This window comes from Manacus candei, unplaced genomic scaffold (genome assembly GCF_025592945.1).
Source record: "Manacus candei isolate 608988 ecotype Guabito, Panama unplaced genomic scaffold, ASM2559294v1 h1tg000037l, whole genome shotgun sequence".
NCBI lineage: Eukaryota > Metazoa > Chordata > Aves > Passeriformes > Pipridae > Manacus > Manacus candei.
The window spans coordinates 8,248,751-8,271,898 of NW_026138085.1; the positions used below are offsets into that span (position 1 = coordinate 8,248,751).

The 23,148-nt window shown below is 47.3% G+C and overlaps 1 long non-coding RNA gene across 6 annotated transcripts in view; it reads right to left on the reverse strand.

The window, feature by feature from the left end:
• The window catches only part of LOC127473698 (uncharacterized), a 901,041-nt gene that overhangs the window by 71,524 nt on the left and 806,369 nt on the right, over nucleotides 1-23,148 (reverse strand). The gene's annotated exons all lie outside the window — the stretch shown is intronic.

Below are 23,148 nucleotides of genomic sequence, written 5' to 3' on the forward strand. Positions count from 1 at the left end.
ATATCTATGAGGACAAACACGCCTGTCTGCAGTGTAATATGAACCCACAAGCATTCTTCTTCTTGGAATCAGAGAATCACAGACTGGTTTGGGCTGGAAGGGACCTAAAAGATCATCTCATTCCACCTTCTTGCCACGAGCAGGAACACCTTCCACTGGACCAGGTTGCTCTGAGCCCTGACCAAGTGTTCAAGGTCAGGTTGGATGGGACTTGGAGCAACCTGGTCCAGTGGAAGGTGTCCTTGTCCCTGGCAGGGTGGTTGGAATGGGATAATCTCTAAGCTCCCTTACAACCCAAACCATTCTGTGGCTCTATGATTCTATGAAAAGTAAAAAAAAAAAAAAAAAAAGAAGGTGCCTTGGCATCAGCTTGTTTTTCCTTTTCTTCCCAGATACTTGAGGAACCATACCTGCTATGCAAGTGAGCATTTCCACCTGTTAGAAATTTTTGTATTTTTACTAAAATATGAGAAATGTCAGACTTGAAATAACAGGGACAAATTCCTGGGCCTGGTAATCTCACTGCTGCCCACCAGCTCGTGTTCAGTATATGCTCAGTCCCTCGTTTTCATTCCAATAACAAACCATAACACTAACAGCAGTACCTACACTAGAGGGTCATTAGTATGCCTGGAGCATTTTGCATAGGGAAAATATGAAGTATCTTTCCACGGCAAAGCTATCACAGGAATTAATGTTCCTTCTTCATTTCCCCTGTGCAGCAATTTCACACTTGAGGGATAAAGCATCCCTGGTGCCAGGGAGTGTTCCCACTCTGGAGCCCAGCAGGGTCCTGAATTTATTGCAAATCAGAGCCCTGGTAAAGCAGATAATTGATGAGCAAAGAGACCCGGTGCTGTGGGATGGTCTGTGCCAACATCTCCCTTTTCCCACTGTGGGCAGCCCTCTGCCAATTGCTCTTCAGACTCAGGCAGTGACATGTTGTCATTAACCACCTCATTGTGTGAGTTAATTACAACAAATAGAGGTACAGCTCAGAGCAGAGGCCAGAAGGCAGCACCCACAGCGTTGAAACAACTGAGGATGCTCAGTCCTACTAGTCTATAGAAAGCCAAGAAAATTATAATCTTGCCCTATAGCCTAAAATTCCTGGAAATTTATCTCCCTTGCAAACAGAGCTAAATTCTACCCTACCCACCAACTCTGGGGTAAAGCCCAGGACACAGCCCACACCTACTCTGGATGTGAGTGTGGTGAGGCCCTGGCACAGGTTGCCCAGAGAAGCTGTGGCTGCCCCATCCCTGGAAGTGTTCAGGGCCAAGTTGAATGGGGCATGGAGCAACCTGGTCTAGTGGAAGGTGTCCTTGCCACGGCAGAGAGTTTGGAACTAGATGAGCTTTAAGGTCCCTTCCAACCAAGGCCATTTTGTGATTTGGTGTGAGAGAGAAATGGTCTGCCTCCCTCACACTACTTTTTTCCCAGGCTGCAGCAGGATTCAATGAGAGAACTTTACCTTTGCAGCAATTACACATCAGAAATCTTGGCCTTTGGGAACAGCTCATTTCTATGTACTGAAACAATATCATTAGGTTCTAATTTAAGGTGATTGGGTGAGACTATGGGTGAGACCATCAGAGTTAAATCCAGCAGCACGTGCACTTCATGCATCATTGCAGCTTGCCCCAGAGGTGCAGAGGGGATTCACCCAGAGTTTTCTCCCAGTAAATCTCAACTCACTTTACAAAGGAGGTGAGTTTTGTTATCCCTGTTTTTCAGATGGGACAGCCGAGGTGCTCAGACATCTGATAGCTGCTGGCAGCCCCGGAAGTCCAGGAAGCTGATCCATGTGCAATCCTCCAGGTCTGCCACAGGCTGGGCTAGCTCTTCTTGCACAGCCTATACAGTAAATGCTACATCTGGCTGCATCCCAGGAGCTGGCTTATGTCACCTGGAGTTTCTACCAGCTGTCAGCCACCACATGTGCAAGGATACAGCTCAGATTGCCCTGCTGATTTTTCCTCCCTCACCCATAGCCCTGAACTCTACTGGGTGAAAACACAGATCCAGGAATATGAGCAGACCCAACCCTCTGTGCAGCCTTAACATCCATGTTTAGTGCTGGGAAGCCAAATGTAAACCCACGAGAATTGAGTCCTTCTCACAAAGGAGCTTTCTCAGCCAAAGGATAAGCATCTTGTAATGCTGAAGAAAAATGAACCTTAAAGGGATGTGCTCAAGATAGAAATCCTGATTATTCAAAACTATTTATTTTCCTTATCAGTGTCCATTAATAGCAACGCTCCTGACATGGAAAGGCTTCTGAAAATCTAATTGACCTTCTCGCGTTTCCTCTCTCTGCTTACTTTTAGTACTGCAGCCTGAATAGTGAGACTGGGCAGGTTCACCCTGATTTCTGGTCCATCTCCCTTTTTGGGTCAAGCTTTGTGGAGATAACAAATACAACAGTGAAAAGACTGATTAAAATGACCGTATCAAATGACTGCCTTTAAAAAAATAAAAAATACTTATACAACCACCCTGCTGACATCATTTTGAAATGTGGAGCTGAAGCCAAGGCTCCCTCCTCTCCCCATAAGAGTCGGTGTCATGCTGTGATGTTCAGGCAGGACACAGCAAGGCAGGTGAGATACCATCTCCTGATGCCACACCTGGAAAGACATTGGGCTATACCATGAGACCAAGGCTCTGGCACTGCCGAGGCAGTGATATCATGGTGTTTTCACCCACCACACCCTGGAATAATACAGGTCTTTTATTCAATTCTTTTTGGCACAAGTAAGAGAAAAGCTCCTACCTATCATCACAGATGTCTAGGATTGGAGGTATGGGCTCCTGTGAACACCACAGAATCACAGGATGGGTAAGGTTGGAAGGAACCACAGAGGCTCATCTGGTCCCACCTCCCTGCTCCAGCAGAGTCATCCCAGAGCATGTGGCACAGAATTGTCTCCTGATGGTTCTGGAATATCCCCAGTGAGGGAGACTCCACGCCCTCTCTGGACAATCTGTCACTTGCACAGGAAAGAAGCTCTTCCTCATGTTCAGGTGGAACTTCCTGGGCACCAGTTCCTGCCCGTTGCCTCCTGTCCCATTGCTGGGCACCCCCGAGCAGAGTCTGGTCCATCCTCTGACCCCTCCCTGCAGACACTGACAGACATTGTTCAGGTCCCCTCTCAGTGTCTCCTCTCGAGGCTGAACAGCCCCAGCTCCCTCAACCTTTCCTTGTCAGGGAGATGCTCCATCCCTTCATCATCTCCACAGCCTCTGCTCTGCCTGCTCCAGGAGCTCCATATCCCTGCTGTCCTGAGGAGCCCAGACCTGGACAGAGCACTGCAGATGTGCCTCACCAGGGCTCAGCAGAAGGGCAGGATGCACTTCAGGATCCCACTGGCCTTCTTGGCCCCAGGGCACACTGCTGGCCAGGGACAGCTCTTTGTCCACCAAGACCCCCAGGTCCTTCTCCACAGAGCTGCTTTCCAGTAGGTCAGTTCCCAGCCTGGAGAAGTCCCTAGGATTTCCTCACTGAGTACAGGGGCTTTGTTCTCCAAAAGTCATCCTGTTTGCAGCAAGTCTGACCTCTGCTCATTCCACTTTCTCGCTTACTTCTCTTGTGCTGGCTACAGGTTTGCCACTAAAACTGTTCATCAACAAGGAATTTTTTTTCCTCTTTATTTACAGCCCAGGAATAGAGTTCTCCATGGCCTTTACAACAGAGAGAGGTACAATCCATCTTGGACAGACATCAAAAGGATGCCAGGCTAATAAAGAGCATCAAGATAATAAGATTAAGGCTTATTTGTTCGTGGTGTCCCTGGTGGAAACTGTGCTCCAGGATAGGAGCTTCCATGTTACTGGGACCTGGGGAATTAGACAGGAATTTCACTGTAGCCCAAAAAGCATTGACCTGATTTCACAGCCCTCCCACACACAGCACTTTATAGGTTCATTGGGAAAGATTAAGATAATGAACTGTTCCCTCCTCATTTTCCCATCCCTAGACAGAGACAGGCAGTAATCATCAGGCCAGGGATTAGACACTGTGTTCATCTTGTCCCTGGAGAGACCTATAGGGCATGTTCCCAAGGGTGAGAGCTGAAACTTTGAGCTGGAGGGGAGGAAGAGAAGGGCCCCATGTAGGTGAGAGGGACCCATTCTCCACCTTTGCTGGTCTAACACGGAATCCTAGAATGGTTTGGGTTGGAAGGGACCTTAAAGCTCATCTAGCTCCAATCCCTGCCGTGGACAGGGACACCTTCCACTAGACCGGGTTGCTCCAAGACCCATCCAACCTGGCATTGAACACTTCCAGGGATGGGGCAGCCACAGCTTCTCTGGGCAACCTGTGCCAGGGCCTCCCCACCCTCACAGCCAAGAATGTCTGCCTAATCTCTAATCTAAACCTACTTTCCTTCGGTTTGGCCATTTACCCTTGTGCTGTCACTAAAGTTCCTGATGAAAAGTCCCTCTCCAGCTTTCCTGTAGGTCCCTTTAGATGCTGGAAGGTGCTAGAAGGTCTCTACACAACCTTCCCTTCTCCAGACTGACCAGTCCCAACTTTCTTGGCCTCTCTCCACAGAGGAGGTGCTCCAAACCCCTTATCAAATTTGTGACCTCCTCTGGACTTGTTCCAACATTCCATGTCCTTCTTTTGTTGGGGGCACCAGAACTGTACACAGTGTTTCAGGTGGGAGATCCATTTGCAGTATCTACCTGCACGTTGTCCCCAGGGAAGGTAGGACAGGTCTTGCTAAGCCATCTCCCTTCACCAAGGCCCTCTCATGAAGCACCGGTTGCAAATAAGTAAAACTTCCCATGAGTTCAACGTCCCAACAGTTAAATGAAGTCATGGACGAGTCCAAAAAACAGTGGAAAGGACTGAGCTATTCCAGGCTTTCTGTGAAATTGCTCTCAAATCCAATCAGCAATTTAGGAAAAAGCAAAGTACTCTCCTGGGAGGTGGTTTGGGAATGTGAACGTCCTCTGGGAGGATACAGACATGCTCACTGTGTGTTTGGGGAGGCTGGTGGAGCCCTGAGCAGTACAGGCAGTATGGAAGGAGACACACAGTGCTGTCCTAGGGCTGGGCTCTGGCTGTGGCTCAGGAGATGGGACAGCACCCGCTGTGTTGGGCTGGCACTGGTCCCCTGAGTGAGACAGGAGGGAAACTGTCCCCTCTGCCTGCATCCACCTGCAGCACACCCCTCTGCCCAGCCCATGGACACTGTCACAGGCAGCAGAGGGAAGCGTGGTGGGTCCTGTGGTGGGGCTGGCACAGTCTGGGCAGGGTCCTGCAGCCCCCCAAGGACTGGTGGGACCGGGTGCCTCTGGCTTGGCAGGTAACCACAGGAAGCAATGTACTACTGAGCTCATTTCCACCAGAACCAAGGGATCATTAGGAGTAAAAATAGCTCTGGAAAAACAGAGGCAAAGCCCTGCCATGGAGTCCCTCAGTTGCTCAGGCCTGTGGTCCCTCCCTTCCGCCCTCCCTGCACAGCCCATTACTTCTCTTGTACTTCTCTTGCACCCACGAGCATGATGATATTTCCAGGGCCATAGGAACCACCTTTAGCACATGGGATAGTTTATATTGCCCTGCTCAAGACTGCTTCTTAAAATGCAGCCATTGCCCTTGATAAATCACTAGCATTGTGTTTCTCTTTTGCAAAAGGTGGGATTTTACACTGCAGAACAAAAGAAATGCTTCTAAACCAAGTGCTGTCCCCTGGTACTGTTCCTTCTGGAATCCCTTGGGTACTTCTTACAGTCTTACTGTTTGAATAAAGGAGCTTTTCCAGTCCACTTGCAAATACAGCTGTAGGAATGGCAAATTTTTCAGTTTGGTTGGTGAAAAAAGAAATCAGAGGAAAACTAATTAGCTCAGCCCAAGCAGAACTACATTTTCCCCCCAGTAGTTTTGCAAAGCAACAAAGAAGATGAACTGGACCCAAAGCAAGAGGCTTATTTTGTTTGGGGAGCACTGGTTCTTCTTTTTCACTATTTTTCCTCAAAATATGGGTCATATATCAAAGAAAAATATGAACAGTGATTCTGAAAGATCAGGCTGAAAGGCTTCTTTCAAAATTCATAATGAAAAACTTCAACACCTTTGGAAGAAGGGAAATCTTGGGGACAAACACACAAAACTTGACTCAAAACATATAAATAATTTCCTTCTCCCATGAACGGCAATTTCCCCCAAATTTGTAATCTATTGAGATCAAATGCCCAATTCCACAGTTAGGTCTCCTTTGCAGCACTACCCTGGAGTAAGGTATAGATATGAAAAGAGGAGAAGGCCTTGATATAAAGACGAGGAGATCCAGGGATAAAGATTCCATTCAAGAACAAGGCATGGAAGAACTCATGGCAGGAAACAAGTTTTCTTCCAAGTCAGGCACTACTGGACTTCATGCCACAGCAAACATCCTTTGATCAGGGTCCAGGAGTCAGTGACAAGCGTGAAGGGTTATTTCTCCCTCTGCTTCTAAGTTTCTGATAAGAAATGTTCACATGCTCCCCCCAGAGGAATTAAAACATAAGAAACCCAAATCTGTCAGAGCTTAGTTCCACTCTGTTGTTCCCGGGAAAAATTAAACAATTGAGTTCAGTCAGTATCTAGCAATTTATTAGGTTCTGCATAATTAATAAGCAGTGACATGTGTTACATGTGTTTTTCAATATGATTTCCTGTGGATGAAATCACAAGCTGATTGTACATTGTTACTTCTTCTGGCTCATATTAAGTATGAAATATTCATGGAAATAACAATTTTGCAGGGCTCTTCACAACAAAATAATATTTTAAAGCAGAAGTGCCCGACAGCCTTGGAAGAACCCTTATAAAACAGATGACTCAGATCTCCAGAAGCATGTTTGTTAGCTAACTCATGTTCTTCACTCAGGCTGAGGAGAGAACCTCTGATGTCCTCATTGCCCTCACACCCAACATTCCTCAAATCTTCGTTCTCTCACAGTAACCATCCTAACCATACTCTGGAAGAAAGGCACTCAGAGTTCCTAAGTCACAGATTTTATCAGAAACCCATCAAAGCTGCAGACAGTATTTCACAGCAGAAGAGTAGTGATTACCTTTTACAGCCTCACATTTCTTGCTAACACAGTTGCTCCTTGGGAGCAAGTGCCTCATAATTATGTCCCACAGGCTAACCCAGAGGGTTTTGATAGTTTACACAGAACGAGCCTCACCAGCAAAGGATGGTACAGGGCTCAAAGGTGGTCCAAGGCACATTTCTCCAAAATTGGGTCAGAATAAGGTCTTTTCCCCTTTCAAATTCAGGATTGACCACCACGGTGTGGAAGTGTCACATGAAGTCTTTCTGGAGCTGCACTTTTGCAGTCATTCCTGCCCTAATAATGTGGAGCAAAAGATGTCCTTTGGGAAGAAGGGACCAGTGCCAGGATCTCTGAGCTGCAATGCCACTGCAGTGTAATGAAACCCAGTGCCAGAGCTCAGGCTGGTCTTATAAACCTTCCTGCTACACAGCAGGGAGAGGAGCTCAACTTAATTATTCTCCGGACAATTAAACTTTTCAAAAGGAGATCAAGGCAGAGGCAGCAGCACTGCAAAGGAGATGGATGTGTTGCAGAGCCGAGAAAAAAATGAAGGCCATGCAAAGAGCAGAGTGAAATTAGTCAGCTCTGAGATGCTGCTTATCAAAAACAGGGAAAAGAAGGAAGAAGGAATTTCAGGAAGAATTTCTTCACAGAAAGGGTTTGCTGTCGTTGGAACGTGCTTCTCAGAACAGTGGTGGAGTCACCATCCCTGGAAGAGTTCGAGGAACAATTGACGTGGCACTCACTGCTCTGGTCTATTTGACAAGTGGTGATGGGTCACAGGTTGGACCCTGTGATCTTGGAGGTCTTTTCCAATGTAAATGATTCTGTGATTCTGTGTGATTCTGTGATTCATCAGCACTTGCAGCAGCATCTTCCAGGGAGTGCAGGGATGCACAAGACGGGGAGCAGCAAGCCCTGAGGAACACAAGTAAAATGTCCAGGAGGAACCCTGCAGGCTCAGCAATGTTGTGGGTGTTCAGATTGGGCTGACACTCATCCAGCAGTGTAACCAGTCCAAGGCTGTATCAGCCTGAAAGCTTGCAGGGCAGGGCAGGGGGAACACGCTGAACTGGGAACAGGGGACTGGCAGCACATCTCTTTGTGGGTAGAGAAACTCCCTTCCCCTCCCACAACAGCCCAGGGCTACTGTAGAGGGTGTTGGGAAAGGATGTGACCTTTTTGTAGAGCACATCCGAGCAAGGAATCTTTATTACTCCATAACAACTACAGCCTGAAGGAAGTTGTCCCAGGGACAAAGCTGATCTCTGCAGTCTTGCTGCCAATGCTTTTTCAAGGCAGGGTTGGATTTAATGAGATATGATAAATAGAATTAAAATAAAAGGGCCCAAACCAGCTTTGAATAAATCTACATCAGCCAAACATGTTTCATCAGATACATCTGATACATCAAACACTCATGCATCCCCAAGGTGGGATTTCTCCTTGGAATGGCTCTCCAAGGAGCAATTCTGGAGCATGGAGCTGGCATACAGGCACAGGACAGATTTATATAGGAGCCACTGGGATGTTGTAGCACATGGATCCAGCTCATGGAGGCCCCTGGCTTAGTGCCTGGCACAACACAAGCATCGCTGGGTTCCTGAAGTGGCCATGGCCAGGCTATTCCCTGAGCTACATCCTGAGGATCAAAGCTTTTTCACACAAGCTTGCATTGGAAAGGCTGTACCTTCCCTGCCAGTTCATTTGCCAGCTGATCTGGAGAGTCCATCTGCTACTTCCCCACCTCCGCCCATCCCACTCTGTGCCCCTTGATGACTCAACCCATTGGCAGCACCAGCCTCTCATTGCTAGAAACCAAGAATCCCTGTGTTTGCTTCTTGTGTTCATGCTCTGCAGGCTTGTTTTTCTACCTTTTACTTCCAGGATCTATTTATGATGCAGAAAAAGAAAAAAAAAATGAAAAAAAAATGAAAAAAGCAGGTTTGATCCTGTCTGCTTGGGATATTTCCATCTTCCTACATCCACCTCCTGTCACCACTCAGTGGTGTCCACACGAGTGATTTGTGTTCTGCAGGGGAAGGAGGGGTTGAAGACTCCAAAGTCTTCAAGAAGGAAGAAATTCTTCCCTGTGAGCGTGGTGAGGCCCTGGCACAGGTTGCCCAGAGAAGCTGTGGCTGCCCCATCCCTGGAAGTGTTCAAGGCCAGGTTGGATGGGTCTTGGAGCAACCTGGTCTAGTGGAAGGTGTCCCTGCCCATGGCAGGGGGTTGCAATGAGGTGATCTTTAAGGTCCCTTCCAACCCAAACTATTCTGTGTTTCTATAAGTGGTGCAACTCTTGGCCCTTAATTGCTTTGATTAAAGCTCCTCCAACCCCAAACTGTAGTTACAGGGGACACAAACAAGTCTGGCACATTCTGCAAGTAAAACAACACTCGAATAGTAACCATGGCCTCAAGCTGTCCCTTTGCTACCCTGAGACCATTTTCTTTATGTTTTATCAATTACTACAGATTTACTGTGCTACCTCTATTCTTGTCCTTATTCTGTGTGACTGTCCTGTTTCTATTTCATCAACAAAGGGCACAGAGGTGACCCAAACCATACCTGGGTGTTTGGACAGCACTGGGCAGGGCTGTGGGGCACCCTCAGCCCTTCAAGGCTTGGGGTCACTTCAACTCTGTGCTCATGTTCAAGAGAGCCACTCTCCCTGAAAAAAATCACTGCAACAAACAGTGGAAATAACCCCATAGCAGGATTTTTACTGTTGGGGCTGGCAAAGCACCATCCTTGCAAGGCCAGTGGCATCAGAACAGTTTCATCTGCCTTCTTCCACAAAGAGCAGGTGAACTGAGGGCTCAGTTGTGCTACACAACCTTCCCCCAGTCCCTTTCTCACTGCTAAATCTCATTGGGGATCTCAGAAAAGCTCAGCCTGCCTGTGAGGGAGCTTGTAGCATTCCCAGCCTTCACAATTCCAGACTCACTGATTCAGATAAACAGTTCCTGTGACACTTTCCTAATTATGGAGAAGGGTTTCCTAAAGGGGACTGAACTCACTACTCTGAACTGATGGGAAAAATAATAACTGATGTAGTTTCAGCATTTTTCATACCACAAGATCAAAAGCATGCTATAAAAATAATTTATGAGTGGGGATTACTTTACTCATCACTGAAAGGCAGCTTTGCAACTGAGAAGGAGTAGGGAAAAGGCTGCTTTGCCATTTTAGGTCAGGAAGTGGGAGGTTTCATGTCCAGAGAGGGGACATTACAATTTTAAGGAAGAATAACATGTTTGACCTAAGGAGAATTCAAGCAGGTTGGAGCCCAGTGGCTCTTATCAGAAATGCAGAGCAGTTTGTGAATGTGCTGATTAAGACCACAATTTTTGCCTCTCTCCCAAACCATCACAGCTCTTCCAAAATTGATCTAACATTGTCCCTCCCAAATACCTCTGTAAATTCCCCTTGGGGATTAGAAACACAATCATTGGAATGTTGTTGCTCAGAAATGGTCTAGTTCAATGAAATTATCTTCTTCAGGTATAATCTGCATCCAGGCCATGGAAGAGAAACTCACAGCCAGCCAGAAGGGCCCCCAATGCCCAGAACCTGCAGCCAGGTGTGCTCCAGGCAGCCACCTGAACCAGGAAAGAGCTGCAAACAAACAAAGCCTGGGGAGGAATCTCAGCCCAGCCTTTTGGGGTGGGTTTTATATGACTTGGGTTACAAAGACCAGAGCTACGGATTTATCGCTTAATCTCCAAGGGGATAAACATTGTCTGACTGGGTCCCAGCACACGGAATAAGAGCAGAGTAAACAGGACTCACGCCAGAAACCTGCCTGCTCAGATCCCAAGTGTAGCCCTGGCCACACACTCCTTGTCCCTGGGCCCCACAGTCACTGTCCTTCTTGGTGCATTTGCTGTTTGGGGCCATTGGCCATTTCACATCTGCTCTCAGATCACCATGCTGGGACCACATGTGAGTTCTCTGCCCAGAGATCTCACCCTGAGAGAGAAGACAGAGGCAGCCCAGGCTCTGAGTGGGAAGAAAGATAAAGTGTTGGCAAATGTCGGTCCTTCCAAGCATGAATTTCACTCCTCCTGCAGATGACCCATTCCTCTCTTCTGAGAATGGCTGTTCTGGGCAGACTCATGAGGGTTTTACTCTCCAGAGGGGATGCTGGGGATATGCACAAGCCCTACCATCAAACAGAAAGGAAAGCAGAAGTGTCTGTTGAACAACACTTGTCCCCAGCTGGATGTGACTCCATGCTTGTTCATGACTGCTGTCCCCTTGCAGGGGCAACTGACAGGGATCCCCCTGTCCTGCCCAGGCTATTTTGCCCAGCTCTCACCCTTTCCCCAGTTCTAGCACAGAGTGTTACATTAGGGAGAAGCTGTTTTTCAGGAACAAAGCATAAACATGGCTCTGAGGCACACTAATGACTGTTTATTTGCCTTGTGCTGTTGCCTCCTTTCTTGGTCATGGTTGCAAGAAAACATTTTTTGTTTAAACTTCAATGGAAAAACAAATTAATAGATTCCTCCAGCCACTCTCTGCAGCCCATCAAGAGCAGCTGTCACCCACAAAGAGGGGTACTTGTGACCGTGACAAAACTGGTAACATGTCTCTGACCTTTGAGAGATGCTGAGATCAAATACAGGGGATTTCTGCTGTTGCTCATCCTGGCGCTCCCAGCAAGGACAGTGTGTTGGTTAAAACTCATCTCATTCTTCCAAACCAGATTTTCCCCCTGTAATTGCCCAAATGCTGGCAGAGGTTATTTATTTCTTCACCACCTGCTTTTGTGTCCTCATGGTGAATGTGTCCCTGGATCTGTCAGGCTGAAACAAGACCTCAGGTTATGCTTCTTCAGATCTCCCTGAGATGTCCACCCTGCAGCTCCTCTTCTCCAGCTGCTTTCCTTCAGGCCCCTGCATTGCTGTATTTCCTGACCCATTTCCTGCAGGCTGCCAGCATTTAGTGTCTTTCTGTTTGTCATCATTGAACCTCTTTCCCCTATATCTTCACTCCTGGCTCATCCTGGGAGAACAAGTTCTTCCTGGCTGCTCTCCTAGTTGGGAGCTGCAGAATGAGAGTGAACGCAGTGGACTGAGCTCACTGACAGATGTTCCCTGGCTGATGCTTTCTGCTCACCTCTGGGGCCAGCTGCAGCTGTCCACTATCTCATGGTTACAGATGGGAGTCGACTACACTCAAAATGGAAAAAATACTGGACCAGGAGCAGACATCTGATCTGTTTGCAGGAGGGAGAAGTGTCCTCATGGCCTGCCCGGTGTGTGATCACCCCGTTACCCAGCACCATGTAATGCAGGCAGCTAAATGGTCTTCTCAGCATCATTTTTAGCCTGCAGGTTTCATTTACTCTGGTTCCTCTTCAGTGCTCAGGATGGGGAAAGTGCTGCCTCAGCTCTTTGAGTGCACATGCTGCTCCATCCCCATCGCTGCATCTGGGTCATCAGCTTGATTGGTTTGGATCCTTTGTCTGTTTTTCCCATAGTGAGAAGGGGGAGAAAGAGGACAGAAAATTTTGTGTTCTGTTGGGGAAAGCCAGAAACCAAGCCCAGAAGGTCTCCCTTGGGCTGTCGGTCTGGGGTTTTGGGACATTTAACAATAAAGTTGATAAAAGAAGGATCAGTGACTGCTGGTTTCCTGATGGAGAAACAAGGCCTGGACTGGATGAGGGAATCACATTACAACAGGGTAGGAAGAGGGACAACATACCCAGCATGTGCTGGGGCTTAAGTGTGGTCACCCTTGTTCCTTTCTAAATAGGGCTATGTGTTCATCTTCCCCAAAAATGTGGTGGCTGGGGAGAGGACACTGTCCCACGGGTACATCTCATCCATATTCCTCAGGCCACAGAGCCTCTGGCATGTGCCATGTGCTGGATTGCAGCTGCACAACTGTAAGAGCTTTGTCTCTATGGTGCCCTAAAGAAATCCCTATCTCCACTCTGAAAACTGGTGAGCTCAGTCCAGGATCCCTGATCAGTCAGTTTCTGCACCAGGTACCAGAATCCACTCAGCCTCCTCTGTCCCTTCACCCATTTGCAGGATAATAAATGCAGTGATTAGTAACACTCTGAGGATGCATTTCTTCAGAGCTCTGAGAACTTGTAGTACCAGTGCCTGTCTTCAAAAACTCAGGGTACTCAACTGGAAGAATCTTGAGATTAAAACCGCAGATATGAAAATTAGCTGCCAGGCCAGGATCCAGAAGGACATCTGAGAAATCAGGCAATTATATTCCAAAGGCATATCTTGTTGTCTTCTCACAGCTACAAATATAGCACACAGAACAGGCTCTTCTCTGGCAGTGCTTGTCTATCTTGCTCATCAGAATAGTAGCCAGCCGGAGGATAAAGATCTTTACTATCAACCCTTTTAGTTAAGAAATGAAGCTTAGATGAGCCTTTTATAGACAAACATCTGGAGGATGGGTGAAGTGAAACTGTAAGCAACATGTCGTGAATTAACTCCAGCAACTCCCTTCCTCTCTCCAAACTTTCACAATGGTCTTGCTTTTCAAGGCTGACTCCATTTACCATCTCTTTCCTGAATTTCCCCTAAGAACATTTGAAAAATTACTCCAAACCCAGGAGATGGATCCATAATAGGGCAACAAAGTTGCTAAGGGGACTGAAGCACCTCCCCTCTAGAAAAAGGCTGGGAGAGTTGGGGCTGTTCAGCCTGGAGAAGGAAAGCTTGTCTGGAGACCTCAGAGCCCCTTCCAGTATCTGAAGGGGCTACAAAGAACCTGGAGAGGGACTATTCATCAGGAACTGTAGTGACAGGACAAAGAGGAATGGCTTCAAAGGGGTAAATTTAAAAGAGGGTAAGTTTAAGCTAGATACGTAGAAAAAAATCTTTACTGTGAGGTTGGTGAGGCGCTGGCACCTCTGGTTAGGATTAAATATACCTTTGTTGTTTGCCAAACAATTTATCTTCCTGATTTACTTCCTAGGCCCAGGAGCCAGTGGCATGCCAAGGAAGTCACAGTTCTTGTACCAGGAGCTCCCAAACAAGCTTGAACTGTAAGGCCCCACATCAATCAGCTGTTCATGCACTGTTGTGACATCCCTGTGCAGAGAGAGCAGTAAAAGCAGTGACTGTTTATACACTTGAAATGTGCTACTGTCTAAGGCATCTAAATGCAACCTTGGAATTGCATATCTCCCCTCGTTTATCTGTTTTCTCTATAAACATACCATGCATAAAGCCCCCTCAAACTGGAAACTTTTCTGAACAGCTTCCAACCTGATTAAGATTTTTATGTCATGTGTCAGTGGATGAGTTCTGAGGCAGCTTCAGAGCAAAGGACTGTTTAGGGATAGGACAAAGCCAGCTCTGTGAATGCAAAGGGGTTGCTGGGAGCATGCTACAGGCATGAGGTTTGAGAAGAGATTTCTGGTGTACTGGTATGTGATAGATGGATCTGCTGCTTAAGGGAGCTGTTGCATCACCATCCCTGGGTCTCTGTGGGATGTACCTGAATCATGGAATCATAGAATGGCCTGGGTTGGAAAGGACCTTAAAGATCATCCAGTCCCACCCTCCCTGCCATGGGCAGGGACACCTTCCACTAGACCAGGTTGCTCCAAACTCCATCCAACCTGGCCTTGAACACTTCCAGGGATGGGGCAGCCGCAACTGCTCTGGGCAACTTGTGCCAGGGCCTCACCACCCTCATAGGGAAGAATTTCTTCCTAATAGCTAATCTAACACCACCCTCTGTCCATTTGAAACCATTCCCTCTTGTCTTTTCACTCCAGGCCCCCGTATATAGTCTCTCTCCATCCTTCTTGTCAGCTCACTTCAGGTACTGGAAGGCCACAATTAGGTCACCCTGAAGCCTTTCCTTCTCCAGGCTGAACAATCCCAATCCTTAAAGGTCTAATCCTCAATTTCATCTCAGGCAACCTCTAGGGCCAAAGCTTTTGGCTTTGCCACCCTGAGGTCTTCTGAGATAATTTAGTGATAGTCTTTCCTTGTCTTTGCCTTGGCTACTTCACTCTTTATGGCTACAAAGAAAACTATCCATTTTCGGCCTTTAGCTTAAACTTTGATGTCTTTCCAAGCTCCTTTCAACTGTTTTCATTTGTGGGCAGCTAAAAATTTCCCAGTGAAGATAAAGGTTTTTTTAAAATCAACTTCACATATGTGGTTTGCTGTGAAGAATGTGTGAAACTGCCTTTCTCAGTAACCTTTTGTGGGCTCCAAGGACCTCAGCCTGAAAACTTCCTCTGGAGTGTAAACAGAGCAGAAGGGAATGAAACTGGAGGTGTTATGTGAAACTTCATGCCTTACACTGAAAAACAAACGATAATCATGTTTTTTCCCGTGTTAAAATCTATAAAATTGTGAACTGATGTAACAATCCATTAACATCCAGGGAAATACTCTGTTCATAAGGGCAACCCAGCCTGTCCAGTCCCTCTGAGTCCTTCACATGAACCACTGATAGCACTTCCTTCTTTGGTCACTTCAATTTTAGACAATTTCTTCATATTTGTTACTTGAAAAGAATATCCTGAAAAGTACAATTTGATGCCAAGTAAACAATCTCTATTTTTTCTTGTATTTGAGTTGCCAATGTGATTTCCTTAGGTCTGGCTGTGCTTGGGTTGGGTTTTTATGTTTAGAGTGATACTTATTTGACTTTAATATAGTCATAAACCTTGCCAGATTTTCACTGTTTATTTTCTCTTTTCCCTATTACCTCCCATTTCCCCATGAGACTGAACATTACAAAGTGCTACAGTGCTTACCAAAACCCTGTCTTCTCCACTTGGACTTCCAGAATCTTCCCCCAAATCCCTTCATCTTTGTGACCTCTCCTTTTGAAGCCAAGACACAGGACTATTTCTGGGGAACAACCCTTTCCATAAAGGTGCTGAATTGAATTGTGGGGCTATATCAAGTGGTAAGACACTAGAGGGGCTCACAAACCTTCCAGTGAGCAAGGAAAGGTGAGACTGACTTTACATTTATGCTGAGAAAGGCCTTTGCTGGGCAGCTTTACCAGGCAGCTTGTCTCCCTCTGAGGGACAGATCCCCTTGGCACGTTGCTGCATGAAGGCTCACGTTTCCTATTCCTGGAGCCCTCCTTCCATAGTAACCTTTTTCTTATTTACCACTGTTCTCCCCTCTTGCTTGAGCAACCCTGAGTACACTCTGCTGTTTAGACCAGTCCTGCTAATGCCTCTCAGACACAAAGGGTGACATCCAGCTGGGGTCAGCTTGGAATTTAGCTGTTTCTTTCTCACCAGGGCCATTCAAGGGGGACAGACAGACTGCGAACCTGGCCCAAGGTTTTCAGTCTCTGAGCAGCCTGTGGTCTCAAGTGGCTGAAGGAAAATGCTCTGGCATGGTATTTTTGTCTTGCTTGTGTCAAACCTACTTGTTTTTCATGAGGCCTGCTAGGTAGCAGGGACAACCTGAATAAGATGATATGGTCTCCAGAGATTCTTAGAATCATAGAATGGTTTGGGTTGGAAGTGATCTTAAAAATCATCTCATTCCAGCCCCTTGCTATGGGTAGAGACATCTTCCACTGCTGCTCCAAGCCCTGTCCAACCTGGCCTTGAACACTTCCAGGGACGGGGTATCCACATATCCATTCCTGATGCAGAGTCCGTCTCCAGCTTTCCATCACTGACAACAAGTCGGCCAGGACAAGTGGATCTCTTTAATCACAAGAGTCCTCAAGTAGCCAGGATAGTCTTCCAGAATCCTCCAGGAATAAACAGCACAATGGTGATTATCACTCCTCTGAACTGCTCTCCTGTAATGCCAGAACACCTGGAGAACCACACACCTGGAGACTTGCACAAGAGGTGCAGGCTGAGCAAAAGCCAAATATCTGAGGCAAAAAGCAAGTCGCATCAGGACCTCAGCTTTTCATCCTTACTCCATCTCCTCCTTCCCAAGCCTTTGCATGTGTTTTCAGAGCTCAGAGGTGAAGCTGCTCTGAACCCAGACCAAACTCAGCCTCGTGGCGGGGGTCCCGCTGTGGGGAGCAGGAGAGAGACAGCTCTCCAGTCACCAGTGCTCCCAAAAGAAAGGTCACTGCCATTCCCAGGACACTTTCCTGAAGAGGAAATGTTTTATATTGCACCTGTTTGGTCCGTCAGGACCTGAAGAGGATGGATCCATGTGCCTGGGTGCCGGCTGTCACAGGAAGCTCCGCTGCCTCTACTGATTCCCAGCCAGCATCCCTGTATCCACAGATGGAACCCACTGGCCACTCTGGGCATGTATGAAGAGGACAACACAAAACATCTTGGCAGCAAGTCATAGCACACCTGAGATTGATTAAGCCCTAAAGAATTTGGCAAGAACACTTTGCTCTTCATTTCCATTAATCTGCCAAATAAAGCCCAAATCCATTTATCTACATTTAATCACAGCATTTCAAAAGAATTTCCTAGTGAACACACACAGCCATGTATCGGCTCTGTGTCTTCTCCTCAGCTGGAGTTAATTCTGAGAATAATGGAGGAGCTTTATCTATTAATTAAAAATAATGACTTTATAAAACTGCGGTTGTGTTAAACTTCGAAAGACTTGCATTGAAGCCCAATAGGAACAGGTAATTTGCAAGCTGGAATAATAAAGGAAATTGCCTTGAAACGAGTATATCCTGCTAGATGAAATCCTCTCCCGCTACTAGAAACTGCAAAGAGAATTAATTGTGGCTGTTAGGTGCATGAACGTACACAAATTTCCTTATGGATTTTCCAGTGCACATCAGCAGTGAGTGCAGATTAGCTAGGATCTACTTTACTGAAAGACACAGCCCAAATCCCATCTGCAGCCTGCACTGGCCCAGATGTTTCCTGAAGCTGTCTAGCCTGCTGCCTGCCTGCACCAGATGTGCAGCCCCCTCCTGTGCTGCCAAATAGTTTGCCTGCAGAGTGTTTCCTCAGCTACAGTTGGATTTTCCTAATTACCAGCCTGCTCTGTGGTTCTGCCTTTCAGAACTTATTTATTCCTGTCAGCTTCTAAATCCCATGGCTGTTTACATGGGAATAAAAATGGTAGGCTGACAAATCCCTGGTGGCAAAGCTTTCCCTCAAGGACTTTTCACACTGAAACAAAGGAGGATGAAGAGGGTTGGGATGAGAGCCAGCCCTCCAATTGATGCACTGGAAGTTTTCTGGACTTCTTTTTTCTATGCAGTGGCTGTTAAGCATGGATTTTGCACAATGTCAAGTGAAGATCTCGTGGTCTCAGATGGGGATCACCCTGGTCTGAGGGGTTGAGATGGAGAGAGCCTGGCAGCATGCAGGGAAGGCGTACTCTGGAGGCAGAGCTGTGTGGGGAAGCAGTTCATGCAAAGTGAGGATTTTTAAGAAAATTTTCCTGTTTTGCTATTTAGAGAGGGTGTAGAGTTTGCCCACAGAAACTGTGTCTGCCCATCCCTGGAAGTGTTCCAGGTCAGGCTGGATGGAGCTCTGAGCACCCTGGTGTAGTGGAAGATGTCCTTGCCCATGGCAGGAGGTTGGTATGAGGTCCCTTCCAACCCAGGCCATTCTATGACTCTATGATTTTAAATGCAATTTAAATATTTAATGAAAATTGTGTAATTTTTACTGTGGTAGGAGACTCCTTGTGACTGGGGGCATGGAAAGGCTCTGTTTCCTTTAGCCTCTCTGCATAAAAACCAGATGATCAAAATGTGGATTCAGCACTGAATTCCTGACATCAGGCCAAAGAAGACACAGTGAAGTCCACATGTTGCTTTGCTATGTGAACAGAGGCATGTCTGGCTTTCAGAGGTGCAAAGATCAGTGACACAGGCTGCAGGAGAAAGCCATTCCCACAGACCTGATTTCTCACCCTGTCTCATCCCAGGAAGGCTGTAAGCAGCCCCCTCAGCAGCCAGCAGGACCCTGCACAGGGCACCCTGCTGTCCACATCCTGCCCCTCTAGCCCTCCTCAGGAAGGTTGAGGCAAGGAAGTGCCCTGACTGGCTTCCAGTCCCAATGGTGTGCACACAAATGTGTTGGTTGACATTTCATCCACGAGGAATGATGTACTGTGTTTGATGAAACCACCCGTGAAGGAGGATGACACAATGTCCATTAAGAACTGGGCCGCTGAACTTCTCTGAGGGTCATTTGGATGTGTCACTTACTGACTTCTCTAGTTTTGCTTCTCCAAACCCATGGTATTTCCTGATTTCTTGACAGCACTGTGCAGTTTCTCTTCTCATTTCTTGCCATTGGTGACTCCCATTGCTATTTTGTCACCTTTTTCCTGACACCTTTTTCTCACTCTCCTTTGTTAAGGGAGAAGCATTTACACAGATTAGTCAAAAAACATCTCTGGGTGAGGGGCTTTCTTACCATTAGCAAATACAGGAGGTGGCAGATATTGTGTCACTGCTGCAGACTTGTCAGGCCTCCAGCAGCAGGGAGACAAGTGCTGGCTGTGCTGCTGGGGCTGGTGATTGTAGGGGCAATAACCTGAATTACTTGTTCAGGTTTGTGACTGGGAGGACATACAGTATTTACAGCTCTCTGCCTTTTCTCAGAGCTACCCCAAACACGTCCCAGGTGCCCATGGATCTCTCCTGAATCACAAGTGGCTGTGTGGAAGTGGCTGGACACCTGTGAAGAGCTGGCTGGCAGTGTGGTGCTGGCTCTCCTCCTGGTTTCCAGCTGCTACTTCAATTAAAAGTAGCTAAAAATACACAAATGCTCTCCTGATACTATTTTCCATGTAAGCAAGAGGAGAGGGATGCTATGCAGGCATGAATGAGAGGTGTACTGGGTTGTACTTATTTGGGGAGTGAGGGGTGGGAAATCTGGATTTCTTTCCAGATGCAGTCCCTGCAATGATGAGTTCAGAAAGCTCTTTGAGGAACAGACAGCCCTTTTCTGCATGGTCAGCTGGGGAAGTGTCAAGCATCCAAGCAAATAAATACAAGTGAATGGGAGACCCCAGCCAAGTCCTGTCTCCGAACTCCCAGTGACACCAGTACGACACAGGATCTTGGCCAGTGTGGTGAGCAATGCGTAGCTCCTCAGATCTGTATGTACTCCCTCCTGACAGCTTTACAACACACAGACTCACTCACAAAATTCTGATAAAGAAGTCATCTGGTGTTTGCTACAGGATCTCCATCTCCTGACTGATGGTTATGGGAGTGTGAGTTAACAGCAGTGAAGATCAAGCCTGGCAGTGGGAGCCAGCTCAGTCAAGAGCATCAGGCTCTTTGCAAGTCTGTCAAACTGGGGATCAGGGTAGTGTAGAGGTCGCCAAAAGAAACACTCAGGCACCTCCCACACATTTGCAGGGAGGAACGTTTCCCCTCTCCTTTGAGAAAGTTGTTTGTCTGAGAGACTTAGTCTAGACTTGCCAAACAGAGTTGTGCTGCCATTCTAAATTAAGGACTTTTCTCCTGCACACCTGCACTGGATGGAGCTCATCTACTTCCAACTGCCTGGTAGTGATGGGCAAGGAAAGCTTTACAGCAAAGACCCAGCTTGAGGGTGCCCCTGAGAATTGTGGCAGATTTGCACCACTTTTGCATCAGCCCTGCTGTGAAATCCATGTTCTCCACTTAGCAATCCCAGCCAAACTCAGTGGCTGCTACAAACCTGTTTGGGTCATTCAAGTGTATGTTGACTTTGTGTGTGATTTGGTGTCTGAATAGAATAGATGCCCAAAGCACTTCCTTCTTCTGAGAGCAAAAATTTCTAAAAAGGCCATAGATCTTGGGTGGATATAGAAGGTACAAGAATTCCTTCCTAGACAAATTCTCAGAAAACCAGCAGTTTAAAGCAGAAATGCAGAAGTCTTGGTCTTCAGACATGGAAGTTGTACAGGAAAGTTACTGGCCCCAGAGGTTGTATCTGAGAAAACCCAGTGCAGATGGTGAATATTCTGGTACCTGCCATCCTCAGCCTCCCAACATGTAGGCAAATGACAGAGGTACCTTCTCCTCTCTCAGAGCTCCCTCAGTCCAGTCCTTGGCCATGCACCATTGCAATCCAGTGACATTGAGCTGGTGCAGCAAGCTGGGAAGTTTGTTTGTGTCTCAGTCTGGAGGAGGGGAGATAGCCCCTTCAAGAATGGTTAGGGAATGGAAAGATATCATATGCCCCCCCAAAATAGCAGTTATTCCACAGCACAGAGCTTGGAGGTACTGTCTGGATAAAAGCAGAAGGGAACAGCAGCATATGGTGAAGTGCCTGATGCCAAGTGGAGTTTTTCCAGCCATGTTTGAGGAACTCAGGTTGAAGTGCTGCTTCGAAGGCCTCAGCTCAGAGCCTATATATAATCATGCTGAATTTGCTGGCAGCCAGGGTGGGGTGGATAGTACCCAGCACCTCCCTGGCACACCACCTCTTTCCCAGAAAAAGCGCTTTAAAGGGCTGAAAGTCCATTCTGGTGCTAAGGCAAGAAATGGCAAGAAGAAAAGCAAGGAAGGTCAAACCTGGTTTCATTCTTACAGTGGATGTCACAGCCATGGACACCAAGAAAGTGCACAGGAAGTACAGGTTTCTCCAAGCAGCTCTCCCAGATATCCTCATGCTTGGACAGTCTGAAATGTATTCTCTTTTTTTTTGCCTTGGAGCCCACCCCAGCATCCAGGAATGCCCAGATGGAGATCACAGTCCTGACTGCTCACCCTCCAGTTTTATCTGGAAGAGAACTGGCTGGACTAACGAGCACCCCTGTACAAGAACTCCTGCTCCCGAGGATCACAGCTCAGTCCCAGCCCAGCAGGAAAACAGTTGCATTTCCCCCCAGCCTGACATCAAGCTTTAAGATGTATAGACATCCAGGCACCGGGATGTAAAGGGCTGGCTGGATTACTCAGGCTTTGAGCACCATCTCCTGTCCTGTTGGCTCAGCTCCATCCAGGTACTAGAGAAAACTACCTGTGGCCAAGGAGCAACACACTGGGGCTGCTGGCCTTGGTCCACAAACCCCCAAGCACAAACGTGTCTTTCACGGGATAGTAACATCCTTTCCAGGTCTGGATAAACAGCCTTCTGGAATTCTTAACACCAATTTCTGAGCCTCTTAACACCGTGGTTATGTGACACCACGGAGGGTGTGGAGGCAGATTTACCTCCAGAGTTTACAACGTATCAAGAACCCGTTCGCTTCGTCCAGCTTTGAAGTTTTATCTTGTCTTTGCTTTAAAGGAGGTCTGTGCTGTTTTCCTTTGAGGACTTTGTAGTGATTCAGTCCGCCAGGAGCTCCGGGATTTATCACATTGGTAACAGCTTCAGCATGGAGGCATTTTCCTGAAGCCAAATGCTACTTGACTGTAACAGGACACTCAGCTTTGGCGGGGTCAGATTTGACGTCAATGACGCACGTTGGCTTCTATCCTGGGTGATATCGATGCCCAAGCACCCTCTTGCCCTCGCTTTCCCCCTTGTCCCCAGGAAGCAGGAGACACCTCTGTTTAGGACTGTGTGCCATGTGCCAACACCCTGGGTCATGCTGAGGCTGCTCAGAGATGTCCAGTCCACCAGCTGGTGAATATGCCCAGGTTCACATCCCCTCCCTACTCTGTACCAGCAGCAGCAGTTCAGCAGGACCTGTCTCCAAGGTACTAATGGAAGTGTCCCAATTGGGCCACCTCCTACCACTCCGGCCAAATCCTCACAAGGCTTGGACACTCTCCTCCCCCTGCCAAAAGCCCAAGCAGACTATGTCCCTCTGGGTCCCCCTCAATGCATGGCAGCAATCACAGCACTGGAACCACAAAGTTGCTGATCCCAGGAGAGAACACAGCTGGGGTGCAGTTGATTTGGGAGCAGGGCTGGAGCCAAAGCAGAGCATGGAAAGTGTGCTGTGATGCCCCTGCTGAATGTTTTATCATCTCTCATCTCTCATTGTCTCATTCCCTCAGATAGAAAAAACTTGTCCCATGGTGCTTTTACGTGATCACAACTTGCTAAGACACCAAAGTTACTCTACTTCTGGTGATTTGTTTTCATCCCACCTAGACTGGTAAGGATGTTGTAATTGTCTCTACAAGGAGGTCTTGTCCTCCTTTCCTATAAATATCATTCCTCCTCATACAAGAGTGTAAAAACTGGGACAGTTTGTTGATGTTCTGCAGGGATTCATG